The sequence below is a fragment of the Petaurus breviceps genome, unplaced genomic scaffold, assembly GCF_028583685.1.
Source record: "Petaurus breviceps papuanus isolate PSGF00001 unplaced genomic scaffold, PetGlider_PUasm1.0 90730, whole genome shotgun sequence".
NCBI lineage: Eukaryota > Metazoa > Chordata > Mammalia > Diprotodontia > Petauridae > Petaurus > Petaurus breviceps.
In genome coordinates this window covers 2,939,808-2,960,060 of record NW_027187324.1, presented here as the reverse complement: position 1 = coordinate 2,960,060, position 20,253 = coordinate 2,939,808, and the positions used below count along the sequence as shown (strand labels likewise).

The 20,253-nt window shown below is 37.0% G+C and overlaps 1 pseudogene; it reads left to right on the top strand.

Moving 5' to 3' along the window:
- The window catches only part of LOC138145183 (kynurenine--oxoglutarate transaminase 1 pseudogene), a 78,360-nt pseudogene extending 60,475 nt beyond the window's left edge, over positions 1 to 17,885 (top strand).
- The last annotated feature ends 2,368 nt before the right edge of the window (positions 17,886 to 20,253 follow it).

Genomic DNA, 20,253 nt, shown 5'->3' with positions numbered 1-20,253 from the left:
ACTAGTGCCCCTACCATTCTAAGATTGATCATTTTATGGATTCCTCTTTCATATTATCAATCATGAGGATACTGATTCCAAATAGCTACTTGACCCTTGAATGTATTCCCAAACACAATTTATAATACTTTTCAATGCTGGAGACAATCTTGATAGAAATGCAAATCAGTATCATATGAAGATGAAACTCATTTTGATACTATTATTATATATTTTTCAAAGAAACTTTGCAAGATGGATGAAAGGTAGTAATTGTAAACTGTTTTAGGATATCTATTATGAAAATCCTAATTAAATATATGAATATAATTTCATGGTTTGTACTCCTTATAATCCTCTACTGCTTCATGTACATTATTCTTTTTTTTGCTATGTAATGAATTTATGTATAAATTTAAATATATTGCAATTCAAGTCCCCCTTACACTTTAACATTTTTCTCTTTATGTTTGATTACTTTGTTAGCAATGTTTATTCATTAAAATAACTCATTTTCTTATGGAATGCTACAGAATATCATTATGCATCTATAAATTTCTATTTTAAAGTCCTATGAAATATTAAATGTAGATATATCCAAACTAGCTGTTGTCATTGGGTAGTTTTCAGCTGTGTCCCACTCATTATGGCCCACTCAAGGTTTTATAAGCAATGATAACAATTTGCCATTTTCTTTGCTAGTTCATTTTATGGATGAGCACACTGAGGAAAACAGAGGTAAATGACTTGCCTAGGGTCATATAGCTTGTAAATGTCTGAAGCTAGATTTGAATTCAGGAAGACTCATCTTCCTGACTTCAGTCCCATCACTCTATTCACCACTGCACCACCTATCTGCTCTATCAAACTATATGTAAATTTTATTATATCTTTGCAAAGTGATTCTAAATCTTGATGATCATACATTTAACTTTGAACAAAATAGATCAAATTATTTATTGTCTTATGTCAAAGATATTTACCTAATATGCCCTGTGTTTTACAGAGTACATAGATTATGTACGAGATTGTCTAATATTCAGGATATGTTTTATGTCAATTTGTTCTGTGAAAAATCCTTCCTTTGTATGTATTCCATCACACTCACATCACTGCTTGGGAACTTATTGATATAGTAGTATCAAATTATCTTTAATTAGAAGGGGGCCAAAAGGAATAAGAATTTGTATAACTCCTATGATGTGCCTAGTACCACTAGTAAGCAATTTACAAATATCATCTCATTTGATTCTTACAATAACTTCATGAAGTAGGTGCTGTTATTATTCCCATTTTACAGTTGAGAAAACAGGGGTTAAGTCATCTGCCCTAGGGTCACATAGCTAATTAAGTGTCTCAGGCCAAATTTGAAATCAGGGCTTCCTAACTTTTGACCCTTTAATTCCACCCAATATACTGAGGGTCTTTCTATATATATATATATATTTTCAAAATTTTTATGTTAGACTCAAATTGCAGAACATAAATATAGAATAGAAAAAAGAAGCATAAACATATCATAAACTTAAATATTGGAACTTAAATACAAAGTTAGAAAGAAAAAAATCATGTCATGTGTATAGCAGAACATAAAAGAGAGTATTAAAAATATGTAACAAATTTTAATTTCCAATAATTCTATATGATAAATAATACTTATTGTGTTGAGAATTGTCCATCCTTTCTTTGCTTCTTTGTGAGTTTTCTTTTGTTCTTTGCTGTGCACTTTTTTACTTTGTTCTTTTTTCCCTCCCCTCAACTTCTCCCAAGAAGGCCACAACAAAGTGCTGATACATTTCTCTCTAGTTATACATACATAAATACCCTCCACCCTGCCCCAGAGGGCTACAATAAAGTTTATTTATGTTGCTCTACAGCTAAAGATATATACATACACACACACACATATATATACATACATATATATAGACATATACTATGCCAAACCTATTCTACTTCTTATATTTATTTTATGTATGTGCATACGTCTTGTTTCCTATCCCTCTTGCCTTCTCTACTTTACTTCGACGCACTACTTTTCCCTACTATTATTTGCCTAGTCCCCTTTAAGTATCACTCCCCTATTTTCCCATTCCCACAAATCTAAACACCCTTCTAAACCCCTATTTTACGTATTCTCTCCCCTTCACTCTAAAGATCCCTCCCTTATCCTTTCCCCTTTCCCTGTTCTCCTACCATTTTATTCTTCTGAATTTAGAAGACTTTTATACTCTTTTAAATATATATATGTATTGTTTCCTCTTAGACCCATTCCTGCTGAAAATAGGTTACAAGAACTATCAGCCCTCCTCCCCCATCTGATTCCTCTGTATCACTTCTTTCTCTTGAATCTAATTTTCTGAATATATCTTAACATTTTTGGATTAAATGGAATTTTTCAATGCTGTTCCAAGAGCTCACTATTTACATGTCAGGTTGTAATTTCCTTACTTATATGTTATATCTTAATTTATTTTTTCTTCTAATTTAGTATTTGCCATAGATAGCAGTGGTACCAATGGTATGGTTTTCCTGACTTGGCTTGTTTCACTTGAATCAATTCATGTTATTCTTTCTATACTTTCCTGTACTGATAGTATCCATCATTTCTTACAACTATATGGGGATACACATACATACATACACACATACACACACACACACACACACACACACACACACACACATATATAGATATAGATATACACATATTACAATTTGTTTATTTATTCCCAATTAATAATGCCAACTCTTTTTATAGATCTTTGAATTCACTCAAAAAAAGTACAACTACAAAAATGTTGGTGTTAGTCTGAGGAAGACATAATTGTTTTTGTCATTGGCATCCATGGAGTTTATGCCATCAATCAAATCTCTGGGTCAAAGGGTATGGATATTTTAGTGATTCTATTTATGTAATTTCAAATTGGCTCCCAGAATAACTGGGCCAATTCACAGATTCACCATCAAAGCAGTTATTTGCATGTTTCCAAATCCCCATAATTTCTCCAAAATTTAATATTCTTTTCTTTGGTAATTTAACAATGTGCTGGGTAAGGGATGAGATATCAGAATGGTTTTAATTTGTGTTCATCTTATTTTTTATTTTTTTTTGGAGTGGGGAAGGCAGGTCAATTGGGGTTAAGTGACTTACCCAAGGTCACACAGCTAGTAAGTGTGTCAAGTGTCTGAGGTCAGATTTAAAATCAGATCATCTTGAGTTCAGTGCTGGTGCTTTATTCACTGTACCACCTTGTTGTTCCTTATTTATTTTTAAATTTTTAATTCCAAATTCTCTCCCTCTTTCCAGATTTTCATTAAGTGGCAAGAAATATGACACCCATTATATACATGAAATTGTGTGAAACATATTTTAGCCATGTTGATTTGGGTGGGGTCAAGATGGCAGAGTAAAAGTAGGAACTTGCTTGAGCTCTTTTTTTTTTTTGCAGGGCAAGTAGGGTTAAGTGACTTGCCCAAGGTCATATGGATAGTTTTTGTGTTAAGTGTCTGAGGCTGGATTTGAACTCAGGTCCTCCTCACTCCAGAATTGGTACTCTATTCAAGCACCACCTAGCCCTCCCAAACTTGCTTAAGCTCTTGCTCCAACAACCTCTGATACCTGTAAAAAAATGACTCTAGGCAAATTTTAGTGCTACAGAACCCACAAAGTGACAGTGAGAAACAAATCTCCCACTGCAGGCAGCCAGGGAGGCTGACGGGAAGGGTCTATCACACTGATCTGGGAGCAGAGCACAGTCTGAATGGAGCAGACTTCAGGGGATTGATTCACTGGCAGCTGTGGCAGTTTCTAAATTTCTCAACCCATAGATACTAAAGAGAAAGTCAAAGGTCAGTGGGTGAAATAACAGTGTGTTTTGGCCCCTGCCCCCAGGGCAACAGAGGTACCTGAGGTTAAGGCTGCTCCTGCAGTGGCTGCTTCCAAAGCTCTAGGTCCATTGATTATGTGGGACCAAGTGACCAATCAGAGGAAAATTGCAGGAATCTCTTTGCTGACACTGAGGTGGGATTCATTTGCTTTGCCCTGCTTGGATCTGGGTCTCTGTCTTGGGTGGCAGTCCTGGGATGAGGAGTGCTGAAGTGGCAGAGCTGTGGAGAGGGAGTCTTCCTCACAGTTATGAGACAGGTGCCTAGAACAAGCTCTGACAACAGCTGTGCAAAATCCCAGAAATTTGGGACACAGCACTTTCCACTCTGGAAGCAGAGTTCTCCCATGGCCAAAAGCTCAAAAGTCAAGTAACTGGCTGGCAAGATGAACAAACAGAGGAAGTTAAATCAAATTATAGAATCCTTTTGGTGACAAAGATGATCAAAACATAGAACCAGAAGATGACACCAGAGTCAAAACTCCTGCTTTATCAAAACGCTCCAAGAAAAATATGAACTGGTTGGAGGTTATGGAGTTCAAGAAAGATTCTGAAAGTCAAGTAAGAGAAGTAGAGGAGAAATTGAGAAGAGAGATGTGAATGATGCAAGAAAATCATGAAAAACAAGTTAACATTCTGCTAAAGGAACACCCCCCCCAAATACTAAAGAAAACAACACACTAAAAATAGACTAGCCATGTTGCACAAAAAAGAAAAACAAAGGGAAAAATATTGCATTTATCTTATGATCAGTAATTTTGAGCATTCTTTCATATGTCCCTTAAGAGTTTGTAATTCTTCCATTGGTGTTTTTCATTCATTTAGCACAGTATCTGGCACATTGTAGGTACCACATAAATGTTTATTCCTTTCCCATTTTTATGGTATGATATTTAATATTCAGTTTCTGTATCCATTTTGAATTTATTTTCGTGTAAAATGCTAGTCTAAACCTAATTTCTTCTATTTTGCTTTCTAATTTTTCTATTAATTCTTGTCAAATAGGGAGCTCTTTCAAGTAATTTATGTTTTCAGATCTTTTGAATACTGTTTTTGAGATCAGTTATTTTATTCTACCTAGTCTAGTCCATTTTATTAACCTACTTTTCAATTTTTTATCCAGAACTAAATGATTTTGATGATGATTCTTTTCTCTTTTCAATATAGTTTGTTATAAAGAAGGGAAATAAATGAACGAATGAATCAAACATTAATTATAGTAAAATCACTGTGCTAAGTACTGGGTTATGCATAGAAAATTAAGATAGTGTCAAGGAATTTACTTTCCAACTGGGGAGATGACACAAATGGAAAGTTTTTACTTCATGTCAGATTTAAAAGTCCTATGGTCCTTAGGGTGTAGTGGACAAGGAGATGTAAATGCTTTCCTCTGTAACATAATTTCCACAGATAAAATGATGTGTTTGACAACCCTATAGGCTTTGGTGGCAAAACTTTTTTTTTAGTCAATCAATAAAAATTTATTGAGTGCCAGGCACTGAGGACATAAATATAAACAAAAAGAAATACATTCCCTATGCTCAAGGATCTAATGGGGAAAAATATACAAAAAGGAACCTGAAAAGCTATTGAGGGAATTCAGGACATACAGAGTTCCAAAGAGATCCAAAAGCAATGTAGCTGTTAGGACATGTGGAGGAACACCTGTGCTATTCACCCTTTAAAGAGTAGCCATCAAGCCTGTGGCTCTCTTCTCTAATCAAATGGTTCAAGCCAAAGGGCAGAGGGAACTGAGGAGAGGTGAGTACCAGGTACATTCAGTCTTTCAGCATGAGATTTTTCCAGTGGTGAATTTCCTAGGAATAGAAGGAGTGATGAAGAATTTCAAAGAAGTCCAAAAGTAGTGTAACAATTGTCTATGTGCTATTTTCCTTTCTCAATTTTTATTTTTCTTAATTTTTAACTTTATATTCAAGATCTTTTGTTCCTTTAAATAATTTATGTCATTATTTTATCAAATTGTGCAATATCTATTTTTTAGAAGCTTGATTGGTACAGAGCTAAATTTATAAATTACCTTCATTAATACTGTCATTTTTATTATATTGTCAGGGTCTGGCCAGGGACTCTGAATATTTCTACATTTATTTGAATTGTTATTTAAATTGGATTGAAAAGCTGCTTTATGCTCCTCTTATGTTGGGGTAATTCATGTTTCCCATCCTAGAACCCTGTTTTAATGGCCTCTGGGGGAAAGGAGAAAAGGGGATTAAACTTATGCCCAACAAGTCTTCAGTGCCTTTTCCTTCATGCCCAGTGCAGGCACACATATTGCATACTGGCCTCTTGCCCTTCCTTGGCTCTCTTTATCCCCCACAGCTGTTCTGAATTGACCATCTGATTTTTTTTTTCTGTAATGTGGAAAAGACTGGAAGGATATTCCAGACAGAAGCTCTGCAGCATTGAGGGACCCCTAAACTAGAAGCAGCCTAGGCTGGCAGCATTCCCTTCTGATGTGACTGGGTAGAATAAATGTCTGAGCATTGAAGAAAAACACACTGTACTTGCAAAATCTTCCCCACCCAAGTAGATTCAGGAATGAGATAGTCAGCCCTAGATGGATTGTTAAATTTACAATGTTAGCATATACACTTAGGGAATCAGCAAATGCTATATATTAAGGCCAGGTGTATTGTGTTGTTGATTGTCTAGGATTAGGAAATTGATGGAGAAATATATTAATAATGCATGTTAAACTTAAAAGTGTGCAATGTATACTTTTTTTAGAGAGTCAGATGATAGACATTTACCAGTACTTTATTAAACAAGTTACCATTGAATGAAACTCAACCTAATCCCCTAACCTGTGGGTCAGTTAGAGCTTACTTGAGGGGAATATACCTTGATAAGATTCTCTCCTTTTTTTCACCTTTTATGAATTCAGCTGTAATTGCTTTGCATCTGGCATAGAATTCCTCTTTGGGGGGAGTTTTTGAGAAGTAATGAAACCTAAATTAACTATCTCTTCTGCCAGCTTGTTGGTCCCGTGACCTAGAACACCTTATTATAACGCAATTATCTTCATAGTAGTCTCTTTGCAAGTATTTATAAATTTTGCAATACAAGATGATCCACTTTATAATTTTTTTTAGTTGAGGGTAATATTACTTGGTGGCACATAACAAAACAACTCCTTAATTTTCCTTTCCCAGCAGAATTCTTGAATCCTTCTTTTAGCTACAAACTTCCTTTTTTATTGTTTAACTCCTAGTAAAAATGTCAAGATTATTATGTTTCAATTTCTACAGCAGAATGTCCACTCTTTGGACACTAGAAGTCTATAACATGTAGAGTACCAAGAATTAAGTTAGTGTTCACAAATTTAAAAAAAAAAAAAAGCTTTGTGATGTTTTGTAACCTCTTCCCTTCTTGTCATTCAGAAACTGACATGCTAAAAATAGAGGTAACTGCCTGCACTGAATTAAGGAATATTTTGGAGTTTTTCTTTCTTTCACAAATTTACATGGCCAAAGAATTCATGACCAGTGGTAGGCAAAAAGTTTTTAAAAGTTGATATTAAGAAAGCTCAATAATATATTGGAATTAACAATGCATCAGTTGGGGCCGCCAGGTGGCTCAGTGAGTAAGAACACCAGCTCCAGTGTCGGGATGACCTTGGGATCAAATCCCAGGCTCAGATACTTAGCACCACACCCAGAAATAACTGGCCATGTAACCTTAAGCAATTTACTTAACCCCGATTGCTTAAAAAAAAATAATGTAATGCATCAGTGCTTTGGTTAAGGGCTCATGTGTACTATATTTTTCAGCTTTTATTTCAGTTGTAAAAACCTTATTTTTATTTATTGAAAATGTTGACTATAATATATTCTGTTAAAAATATCAATGGTTATTCAGATTTTAGAGACTGTACAGTGTTATATAATATATGTAATACATTATAAGATGTTATACAGATTTATGCATTTCAGAAGGTATTCTATAATATTCTTAATAAGGAACATGCTAGTTGAATTGACTTTATTTTTTTTAAAGCAATTGGGGTTAAGTAACTTGCTCAAGGTTTCACAGCCAGGTATTTCTGGGGTGGGTGCTAAGTGTCTGAGCCCGGGATTCGATCTCTAGGTCATCCCGACACTGGAGCCGGTGCTCTTACTTGCTGTGCTACCTGGCCACCCCTTGAATTGCCTTTCTAATATAACTTGTCTAAATCATTGAAGACTGGGGTAAAGAATGGAAAGTTTTTAAAGAGCCCTCGTGATTTGGAAGTATGATTTCACTATCAGGTAATCAGCTATTGCAAAATTGGATTTCCTAAATACAATTGATATTCTAATTAAATAACCACACAGGGATTTGGTGAGAATGGAATATATAATCTCTAGAAAGTTTTCTAGACTCCTTGGAAAGATGTAAAATGTTATGATTGGTCTATGTAATACTATGGTATATACTCCATTTTAATGAATTAAAAAAGTGGAAATATATTCATTAAAAGAATCTTCCAAGTAAAGATTTATCTGGTAGGGAAAAGATAGCATTGAAACTCTACTGAGGAGGCATTCATATTTGTGTATGCTTTTACTATGTGGTCAATCACAATTAAGTCTCCTTGAACAGTAATCATTTTGTAATATATAATATGTTCCATTCTGATATTTCTGTTATTATTTGGTGCATATTTCTCTTATTAGACATCTTTATTTCATCTTCTTTGCCTTTTGTAGTGTCTATTGTTTTGGCACCTAACAGGCACAACAGTTTAAGTAAGGATAATGTATGTAATGGAATATCCTGAGAAACACCAGTCCTTTATCTTAACTCTTCTATGCAAGGAACCACACCAGAAAAAAAAATAATTCTAGCAAAACAAAATGGTCAATTGACTTTTCAACCATAAAATTTTGAATTTTAAGAGAACAAGGAAAAAGAACCATAATAATTTTTAAAGTACTATTTATGTTATTGGGTTAACTGATTCACCGTATCTTTTTCTATTCTCAGGTATCTTAAAAAAACACATTTTACATGTTTCTCAGTGCTTATTATTTTATACGATGATGCCTGGTGGTAGGATTGTTGCTGGTAGACCTAGATGTAAGTCAGACTTTCTTGGGTTGAGAAGTATGCTTAGGAAAATCAAAGCCATGCTCACATGGGAAGTCTCTAAAGGTTGGTAGAGTGTGGTACAATCAAGAGAACATGAGGGGGCTTGATAAAGTTGGTCCACATGAAGAATTCTTTCTAAGTGCATATCCCCTGAAAACTACCTGGAGAATGAAGACTACAAATCTTTCCCTAGAGCTAGCAACTAGAATTTCCAACTGCATCATCAATCTCTCACATGGCTCAAATAGGATATTCCATTTATTTCAACCTCAGCGTGTCTGATCTATTATGACCCAACCATGAAGGGAGAGACCTTGTGGGAAGCAAGAGAAGGGAAGGTAACACAGGATTCTTTTTTCCCCCCTTGTTTGCTTGTTTTCACCCAGGATGTTTACTATATCTTCCTTGCTCATTGGGGATTGTGGCCGTGAACAAGTAATTCCAGCATGAGTTTCTATAGCAGCAACCACAGTGACATACCCAGAATGGCTGCTAGCACAGATATTTATATCTGCTTTACTAGGAAAAATAGCTGTTTAAGGGGTCAACAATCTTTTTTTTTTAATTACATGAACTAGTTCAGGGGAAAAGTCAGTACCCTGAACTTCAAAGAAAATGCAAACAGAGAAAATACAAGTAGAGAAATAAAAACCAATAGAAATGGCTCTGGCAGCATGAATCAATTATATACTTTACATACATCCCTGAATCAAGAGAACCTTTACATCTGAACAACTCTCAATAGAGGTCTGAACTTATGGCCACTCAAAATCTTGACCAGGTAATCACAAGATCCTTCTCATAAGTGAGCCCCCAAAGCAAAGTACCAATTCAGAGTATATATACACTTCTCAGAGCCAGAAGGCACAACAATACTCCTTACTCAGTGCATAATTAGAAATTAGCAAAAGGTGCGAAAACTTTCCTATAAGCAAGCCTCCCCTAAGCAAGCTTCCCTTAATAGGCTCCACATGAGGCATATTAATGAGTGGGGAAGATCTTATCCCATTAATATTACAGTACTCTCTGTCTTAAAGAAAAGTACTGCAAAGGGGTTCTTGGTTAGATCAGGGAAAACAAGCCAAGTTTTATGGATACTTTCTGGCAACGGTCAGACTGGCAGCAAGCAGGGATGCATCAATCACACGTTAATAAGACACAGAACACAAGAAAGGCAGACTGAGGCAGAGGTTATGGGTAAGGGATAGAGAGAGGAGAGGGGAATATAATTCACTTCTGTAGTTGCAATAAGAGTTAGGAGTACTCTGGGAATAGAGTTGGGAACACTGGTAATACACACTGCTGCAGGTGTAGGAGTGTTCAAGGGTCAGGGTTTGTGGGTCCAATTCTTATAGGTTTCTGTGGAGAGAGAGCCCAACTTTTATCTGTACCATTTTAGCATTCACTCATTAACATTAATATTATCTCAAAGTTATCTGAGCAAGCATTGGGTTATTAAATTTGCATCATATTTTTTTGGTTTTACTGTGCATATTTGGTGTTTATCTGCAATTTACAGACTGAAGGTTCATAATATTGAGAAATAGCAAGCTTTTACTTATTCAGCACATTGTCTCTGGTTGTGGTTTTAATTAATTTAAGGGGGGCACAGTTTGAAGGAAGTGGCTGCTATGTTAGCCTTTGCTCTCTCAATTCCTATTTCCTATTTATTGTGACTTTACCATTTTCTATGTAAACTGCTTCATTTTATTGCCATTAAACTTTCTCACTTTTTTTTAAATTTGAGACAATTGAGGTTAAGTGACTTACCCAGGGTCACACAGCTAGTAAGTGTCAAGTATCTGAAGGGGAATTTGAATTCAGGTCCTCCTTACTCCATGGCCAGTGCTCTATCCAATGAGCCACCTAACTGCCCCAGGTAATCTCTGGAACTTTTTTTTCTTTCTTAATTGTAAATCACTCTGGCTCTCATTGATTGGCCAATAGTAGGTCCTAGATCAAGCCCTGCTTGGTCATTGTTTGGGCCCTAATGGGCTTGGAATGAATGTAAATAACAATTGTTTCCATTTTGCCCAGAAACTCTGAGGGTATCCCCTTCCTCGATCTATTTTTTAAGAGGCCATTCCTTGCCTCATTCTTATTAAGGCTTAATTACTGAATGGGCCTTGCCTCAGTTAAACTGAGACCTATTAAAGACTTGAAAAGGCCAAGTTCTCCCCTTTCATCCTGGGCCATCTCCAGTTGTTCTGATCTATATATAGTCATTGGACCCAGATGGTTCTGGAGAAAAAAGTGAGGCTGGAGACTTTGTACAGCCCTCTTACACTTGAATACAATTCACTGGTATGTCATGGCATCACCTTCCTTTCACTTATGGTCCTCTTAAAGAATGAAGGACAAATAGCAGCAAGCAGCAATGACCTTACGCCAGCTACTTCTGAACTTCCTTATTATAATAACTGGATGGGTAATCAGGGGAATCCGAACATGATACAATCTCAAATCAATGTCCAAAAGAAAACTCATCTTTTCCCAAAAACCTTCTCTGCTTCCCAATATTGCTATCACTGGCAAGAATACCACCATTACCCCAATCATGTAGGCTCAAAACACAGTTGTCGTCCTCAAATCCTCACTCTTAAAATCTGTTGTCATATCTTGTTTTGACCTTATCATCTGTCCTATACATTGGCTTCTCTACTGCTCACTGTCACCTTTCCTCCTACTCCTAATGCTTTCCTCAATCATCTCGTGCCTGAACTATTGTAATAACTTTTCAGGTTTTTCCCTGCCCTAAGACTCTCCTCACTCCAATCAATTTGTTACTCAGATTAAACAGTTATTTTCCTAAAATGCAGATATAACTATATCATAGCCTCTCCCCCTACTCAATAAACTTAATTTCCTCCCTATTACATAGATATTTGCATAGTCTTCCTTATTATAATGTCAACTTCTTCAAGCCAGGAAAATGACTGTGTACAGACAAGATATATGTAGAATAGATGAAAGGTGGAATTTGTGATTTGAACTGTCTTGAAGAAACATCGGATAATTAAGAGGTCAAGGTAAGTAAGAGGGCAGAATATTTTGGCCACGGGGAGGACATCCAGTCAAAAAATACAGAGACAGGAGAAGTGATATTCTGTTCTGAAGACTAGCAAATAGGCTAACATTGTTAAAACACAGAGGAGGAGAGAGTAAAATATGAAATAATCAATCAAACAAGGAAATAAAAACTATAGGAATGGGAAAGGGTCAGGTGATAAATGTGTTTAAATGGAAAACAGAAGGATTATACTTGATCCTGGAGATAATAAGGAGACACTGGAGAGCATTTCATGGGGAGTTATTATGGTCAGAACTAACCTTTAATAAAATCCCCTTTTGTAGTTGAGTGGCAGATTGGTGGGGTATGTGTGAGAAATTGAAAACAAAAGGGGGCAGAGGTAGCATTTTCATCTTTCTGTTGATTAATGGTAGGCTTTGAAATAGGTAAAGAGAATGGTAGTTGGGAAGTTAATGACCAGGTATAAATATGGGTAGTGATAGTATTATTTGGATTTCTTGAACATAGGTTATGACATATGAAGGACAGCTCTTGGGCTGATATAGGATGATAAAATGATCCTAATAGCACACACATATACATACACATGCATGTGCACACTCATATACAATAGTGTGTGTGATATAGTGCAAGTGTGTGAGAAAGAGAGACAGAGAGGAGAGAAAGAGAGAGAGAGAGAGACAGAGAGACAGAGAGAGAGACAGAGAGAGACAGACAGACAGAGAGAGACAGAGAGAGAGAGACAGAGAGAGACAGAGAGAGAGAGAGAGAGAGAGAGAGAGAGAGAGAGAGAGAGAGAGAGAGAGAGAGAGAGAGAGAGAGAGAGAGAGAGAGAGAGAGAGAGAGAAAGAGAGAGAGAGAGAGAGAGAGAGAGAGAGAGAGAGAGAGAGGAAGGGAGAGGAGGAGGGAGAGAAACCATACATATAGAGTGCAAAGAAAGTTTCTATTTAACAATAAAGATAAATCATGTTCTGCACCATAGAATGAAGCTGTAATTAATTAGCCTCTCCATGCTTATTTTACATCTTTACAAAATATCTAATGAAATTAGTAGTCACAGTCCATAAATTAGTAGATCTGTACCTAGAAAGTTACCATTCCTGAGGAAAGGAGTCTAACAGGGAAAAAAAATAACCTAATGTAGGAAGAAGGATGATGAATCAGTGAAACAAAGTGGCTGATACTAAGGGATTTCAATTAATGGCATTCTTGGAATTGATTAAAATTGCCTAATTTTTATAAGGGTTTTATTTAAAGAAATTGTTAGTACACTTCATTTACCTCAGCTAAGCAGTGAGATTACACAAAGATAGCATCCCATTTAAAGAAAAATGTCAAGTAGATTTGCATTTTTTCAGCTTGTTATAAAATTACCTGGTTCATGAAAACAATCTTTAAGATTTGTCAAAAGACAAAGAACAAGTTGATGGAAGTATCCTCATTAAAGGCAATGAATTTGTGACATAAAAAGCATGTACCCCTCATTTTATAAAATCAAAATAAAGCAAACAAAAAAAATCCCTTCCAATTTCTGTCCTTAACTTATAATACAAAGGTTATACTTATGTTTTCATTATTTTCTTTTTCTTTTTATTTCCTTAGATTATGAGTTCCTAGTGGTAAGTTGCAGCAGCAAGCACCCCAGTGTCTCCAGGGTGGCTGCCAACACAGGTTCTTAGATCTTCTTTGTTAAAGGAAATCAACTCAAAATGGGTTAACAAGCTTACTTTAATCAGTCAAATATGTATCATTTACCTAGTTCAGGGGAAAAAGGTCAGCACCCTGAACTTCAGAGTATAAAGACAGAATTATCACGACAGAGAAACAGATCAAGTAGACAGGTTTCCAAACTGTCCAACCATTATTTTCATACCAAATCAACATCTGGGTTTTTCAAAGCCGGGTTGGGGGGGGCGGCTCTCAACAATGGCTTCCCAGAGTCTCATCTGATCAAATAACAGAACACTTCTCAAAGTGAGCCCCAAAGAAAAGCCTCAAGTCAGAGTTTATATAGCCTTCTCCTGGCTCAGAGAATGTAACAACCTTCTGGACCCACTGGCCAATCAAAAAGTATCTACTGAAAAACAAGCCTCCCATCCCAGGCTCCAGGTGCACTTTAGCCTAGGGGCAGGGAAGATCTTAAAAATTTACATTCCCATTACATAAGTGAACACATCTAACTTGTCTTCTATAATTAACACTCATCATAGTAAGGACCAGCAGAACACAGCAAATAAGCCTATGCCTAAACAGGTAAGGGCGAAGTGGATAACTTTGAATGGAAAATCTTAGCATCACCTCTGCAACCAACATAAGTCTGCCAACACTGAAGACAGATATAGCATGAATAGATTCTGTTCTTTTCATATTTTTACACATTATATATATATATATACATATATATATATATATATGTATATTTATGTTTTTTTTAAATATATTTACACCCTCCTCTCCTTAGGATCATCCAGTCACCTGAAGGGGTTGAAAGCTCTTCTCTCTCCCATTGAAGCCTACTGTCATGTTCTACAGTTTTAGGGGCCTAGTGACTGGCACCTCAGGTCTATTTTACCACTTAACATTGGATTAACTTTTATAAAGGGACATTTACTTCAAAGACATAGCAAGGACAAGCAAAAACATTTTCCCCCAATAAGGAGTCACAATTCACCCACATACCATCTCAGTCTCTGCAAAGGTGTAGAGAGGGAAATTAGATTCATAGATGAGCCCAGACCTTCACAATTTGGCAGTAGGTAGGGTCCAACATTACTTCTTAGTGCCCCAGATAAGTTAGACTCGAGACAGACTGATGATGGTTGGTTGCTACATGTCACAAGATAAACAGGACAGTGCTCAGTGGCAACCATACATTTTTCACAACCACACAAAATTGTTTGGCAAGTGACCTATGACCTCTATGTTGTGCTGACTGGCTTAGTCCAAATTCTAGCCATTATCAGTCTTACCAAATTCAAGTCCAAAGCCTTCTGCTTCTGACCTAGGCTGGCTACAACACTTGGTCTGGATTCCTGAATTTCTAGATTCCAAGACCTTCATCCACTCCCCAACATGGTTCACACACCTAAGTCAGATGAAAGGTTCAACTCTTTGAATAAGCAATTAAAAGAAATACCACCCCCCTGGGTCATTTTTCAATGCCTCAAGACAATAAGTGGGGGTAGGATAAGGCAAGCCTCAGGACCTCCACCCTTATCACACCTTGTGAGAAAAAGTCCTTCACCTTCAAATGTGAATATAGGAAACATATAAATGGTACTCAGTCAGGCAGTTTTGAAGACACATAAATGCAGAGAAAGAAAAAATAATTTTGTTTTTTGTTAATCATTTTTCAGTTGTGTCCAATTTTTTTTACTCCCTTTCAGGTTTTCTTGGCAAAGATACTGGAAACTTTGCCATCTATTCTCCAGTTAAATTGCAGATTAGGAAACTAAGGTACTCAGGGTTAAATAACTTTCCCTGGGTCACAAAGGTAGTAAGTATCTGAAGCCAAATTTGAACTCAGGAAGAGGTGTCTTTCTGACTTCAGGTCCCAGCATTAGCTGCCCTAATTCAGGGAATAGGGATAACTAAATATTGAATGTTAGTTCCCTTACATTAGAAATAATTTTACTTTTATCTTTGTAGCCCCAGTACTTTTCACAGTGTCTGGCACATAATTGATGCTTACTAGTTATTGATTATGTGAGATAGGATCTAATTTGAAATAAACTGTTGTTGTGGAGTCACTTCAATCATATCTGACTCTGTGTCCCCATTTGCAGTTTCCTTAGCAAAAATACTGAAGTAATTTCCTATTTTCTATTCCAGCCATTGTACACATAAAGAAAGTAAGGCAAAAAAATTGAAGCAATTTGCCCGGGGTCACATAGCTAATAAGTGTCTGAAAATTAGTTTTCCTTACTCCAGACCTGGTACTCTATCCAGTGTGCCACCTAACTACTCTTGGAGTAAACTTAGATTTGCTCATATATTAACACCTAAGATAGATTCACTCCCAAACATGGTAAATGTAAATTTAATTGTGTCATAAGAGAAGTATCTCCTCTATGAATTCATGTGCTGGTAGCTACTGCCAAATATGCATTTACCATAACACAGAAATTATGGAAGTAAAAACCTTGGTTTTAATTTTATGCTCAAGCATATGTTAAGACCTTAGAGACCTTCTGGACCCTCATGAAGATTCTGACAAATCTTCTTATAGATAAAATTATGTCAAAATGATGGAGAAATAATTCATTTACATATTGCAATCTTGTACATTCTTCTTAGGTTCTAAAACTTAAAGAGAAGATAGAGCCATAATACCATGTTTCCTTCAAAGTTATAAAAGTTGAAGAAACTTAGTTAAATAGTCATAATCTTATACATCCTGAAAGGAAACAAGCTTTAACAAACAAACCCTATAGGTAAAACTTACCGTTTATAGATTAAACTACATTTAGAGGATTCAAAAATAGACTGAGGAAGAGGATTTACATGTCACCAAGGAATTAAGAATTGTTGAGATTCTTCCTCTTGCTTCTAATTTAAGGAATGTTTAAGGCTCTAAATACATTTCCACATTTCATCAGACAGCATTTTGTCATGTAAGCTGAATATATTTTTAAAATATTTTATTTTCCCTCAATTACAGGTAAAAAACATTTTTAATATTAATTTGTTTTAAATTTTGAGTTGCAAATTCTCTCCCTCCCTCCTCTCTCCCTTCCCTGAAATAGCAAGCAATCTGAAATCATGTGAAATATATTTCCATATTAATCATTTTTTGGAAGAAAACTCAAACAAAAAAAGAAAGGGGAAAATACTATATTTTAGTCTGTATTCATACTCCAGTTATTTCTTTGTAGGTAGATAGCAGTTTTCATCATGAGAGCTTCAAAATTGTCTTGAATTATGTAATGCTGAGAATTGCTAGGTCATTCAGAGTTGTTCATCATACAATATTGCTGTTGCTGTGCACACTGATCTCCTGATTCTGGTCATTTCACTTTGCATCAGTTCATCTAAGTCTTCTGAAACTATCCTGTTGATAATTTCTTACAGTATAACAGTATTTCATCACAATCATATTCAGAAACTTGTACAGTCATTCCACAATTAAAGGACATCTGCTCAATTTAAAATTCCTTGCCACCACAAAAGAGCTGCTTTCTCTCCATCCATCCATCCATCCATCCATCCATCTATCTATCTATCATCTATCTCTCTATGCACACACACACACACACACACATATATGTGAAAAAATTCAAACCATATTTATTCTGAATCTAGGTGATTGAGAAAACATCAATAAGTCCTAACCTATATGCTTGTTTTCTCATTTATAGAAAACTTTCTTTTGGAGAATCATTTACAGATGAAGATAGAGGCATCATTGATGAGGGAATTAGGATATAAGTAGGCTTTTGCAAGATATGTTCAACATTACATCACATTTTTTACCATCTCAAAATGAACTGTAAAATATAAAGAAAATAAAATACTCTTTGCTAATTCTGGAAAAGTATGCAATTCTACAGGACAAAAATTCACCTTGCAGGTCCTTTTATAGGCATCAATTCCCTTCAAGATTTTTTAAAACATGGCTTATTCTCTACTTCCCACTCCCCCCCCCTACAATGGTAATGGGATTTGAAGATCTTCCATGCCCCTTGAATTTGCTGACATAGCAGGAAGAGGTGGGGCAGGAAAGAGTCCGAGTCAGTAACTGCCAGGCTGGAGCCAGTGAAGTGAATGGAAGCAGTGGCAGCAATAGAACTTCTTCTGAGAGTCAGCCAGAGCTTCTGCTGAGGACTTCTGCTGAGAGCTGCTGGGAGTGGGAACTGCTGGGAGCTGGAATGGCAGGGAGCAAGCAGCATGAAGGCTAAGCACTTGCCATGAGTGAGGAGAGGAGGATCTTTGCCGGGGGGTGGGTGTATCAGCAATGCCATATTCACAGTGCCTATGGAAATTACAGCTATGCTGATATAATTATCCATCACAAAATAAATCATGCTTGCCATATGGGGGAATAAGCTAGAAAATTTATTAAGATACCAAAAGACTGAGTCCCAAAACCAGAAAGTGAAAGCCATCAGAGTAGCTATGAAATTGGCACAGGTAGATAAAGTAGAAAGCACCCACATTCTCAAGCCTTTAAAACAGAACAGGCTACCTCAGGCAAAGGTCCTCCTCTCCCCACTCACAGCAACCACCCAGCATCCCGGAAGCGTGCTCCCAAAAGCTCCGGCCCCTGGCAGTCCTCAGCAGGAGTCCTTAGCAGAAATTCTGGCTGACTCAAAAAGGGCTTCCCGCTGCCGCTGCCTCTGCTGCTGCTGCCGCCGTCACCACCATGGCTGGAACTCTAGTTTGGCTTCCGCTTCCTCTTGCTCTACCCCTTCCTGCTACGTCAGCAAGTCCAATGGGCCATGGAAGATCTTTAAATCCCATAACCCTTACATTCGGCCCCAAGATCTTTCATGTCCCTTACTTGGAAAAAATACAGTAGGAATAACTGGTGTCAACAAAATTTCACAACAATATAACAAGAATACCACACAATAAACACAGAAAACCATATTTTAGGGTGGGGCTTGAGCAAGGAGTACAAAGCATAGTGCCTCTATTTGTTCCAGGATCCATGGCCATTTAGATTGAGATTGTAAGGCCAAGGATCCTGGAGGGGTGGAATGTGATAGTAATGGAATATAAAGATCCCCCTGTATTGGCTTGGTTTTCAAATTGATTGTGTTAAAACCCAGAGCTTGTTAATCCCACCTGTGGGATGGACTTGTTGATGTGAAAAGAGAGTCCTGAACTGGGAGGAGCTGGTGACATAGATTTGGAGAGACGAGAGAGAGGCAGAAGAACTTTTTGGAAGCAGCACCCTCGTGGACGCAGAGAGAGACTGAGCGGATTGCTGAGGGCCACTTTGAATCGCCCTAGACTTTTGAGACCTGCCCCTGGAACTCCCAAGGACTGAGGAGACATGGCTGTTTTGCTGGTACTTTGTCAGTCTGTTTTGATGTTGTTTTGCCAGATTTGTCCACTGGTGAAAGACAGTCCTGTTGAAGAAGTCCTGGAACCTGGCTGTTGGCTAAGAGCTCCTGAGACTGTCCTGCAGACAGAGAGTGAATACTGTCCACTGGTGAAGGACAGTGCTGTTGTTGCAGGGGTCTGGGAACCTTTCTGTTGGTTCAGAAGCCCTGAAGAAGGATTTTCTTGTTGTATGTTTACAGAAATCCTGGGAGAGGGTTTTGCTAATGTTTTCAGGCATTCTAGGACTGTTCTGCAGACAGAGGATGAATCAATGAAGAGACTGGCAATGTATCTTGTGGCCTTGCTAAGCCTTGTCTCCCCAGGAACTAAGATTGCTGAGAACTTCCCTTGTGTCAAGATGAAGAAAAGACCTCCAATTGGGTATTAAGTGCTGTGCTTAAACTTGTTGTAACTCTGGGGTAGATTCAATTGTGATCCAGGGGTGGAGAACTTTTGACCTTTTTGTGTTCTATGGTTGAACAAATGAATGTACTTTACTTATGTTTGGAAACTAATCTCCATTTGAGAAGAGGGTTTTTGTGATGTACTAAATGAAGGTACAGCCTAGGGGTGGAGTAGTATCTAGAACAGGGACTTTGTAATTGATTGAATGAATGAAAGGTCCTTGGGTGGGGTAGTACTTGGAGATTATTTAATCACACTTAGTAAATGCTGTATTTTGAATGATGTCATGTTTTGATCTTCTCTGTTCTTGATTGGTCACTGAATAAAATGGAGAGCACCTATGCTGGTTTTTTGAACCTTGGGAAGTTGCCTTTCCTTGGCATTACATTACAGTGGGGCTGTTTTGTTTTGAAGGCTTGGGAATGTGGGCATTCACTGCATTAGCTATGTGTACTAATTCTGTAGTTACAGTATTGGCTTTGACTTTCTGTTTCGGGGACTCAGTTTTCTGGTATTTGAATAAATGTTTTGGCTATACCTCCATGTGGAGAGCCTATTGCATTTTGTGATTCACAAGTACATCAGCATATTTATAGTCACTGTGGGCATTGCGAATATTGTATTGTTGTTACACCCTAACCCCCCAACAAAATTTCAATGACCCTTTGGTAATAAAGAGCAGGTCAGGCTAAAAGAGGATGTATGATTACGTAAAGTATTTGCTGCTGTGAAGAGGTAGGGAGCCCTTATAAATCGTAAAGTCCTTCACACACTCTCATTTGTAGAAAACTGTATTAATTGTATCATGTTCCA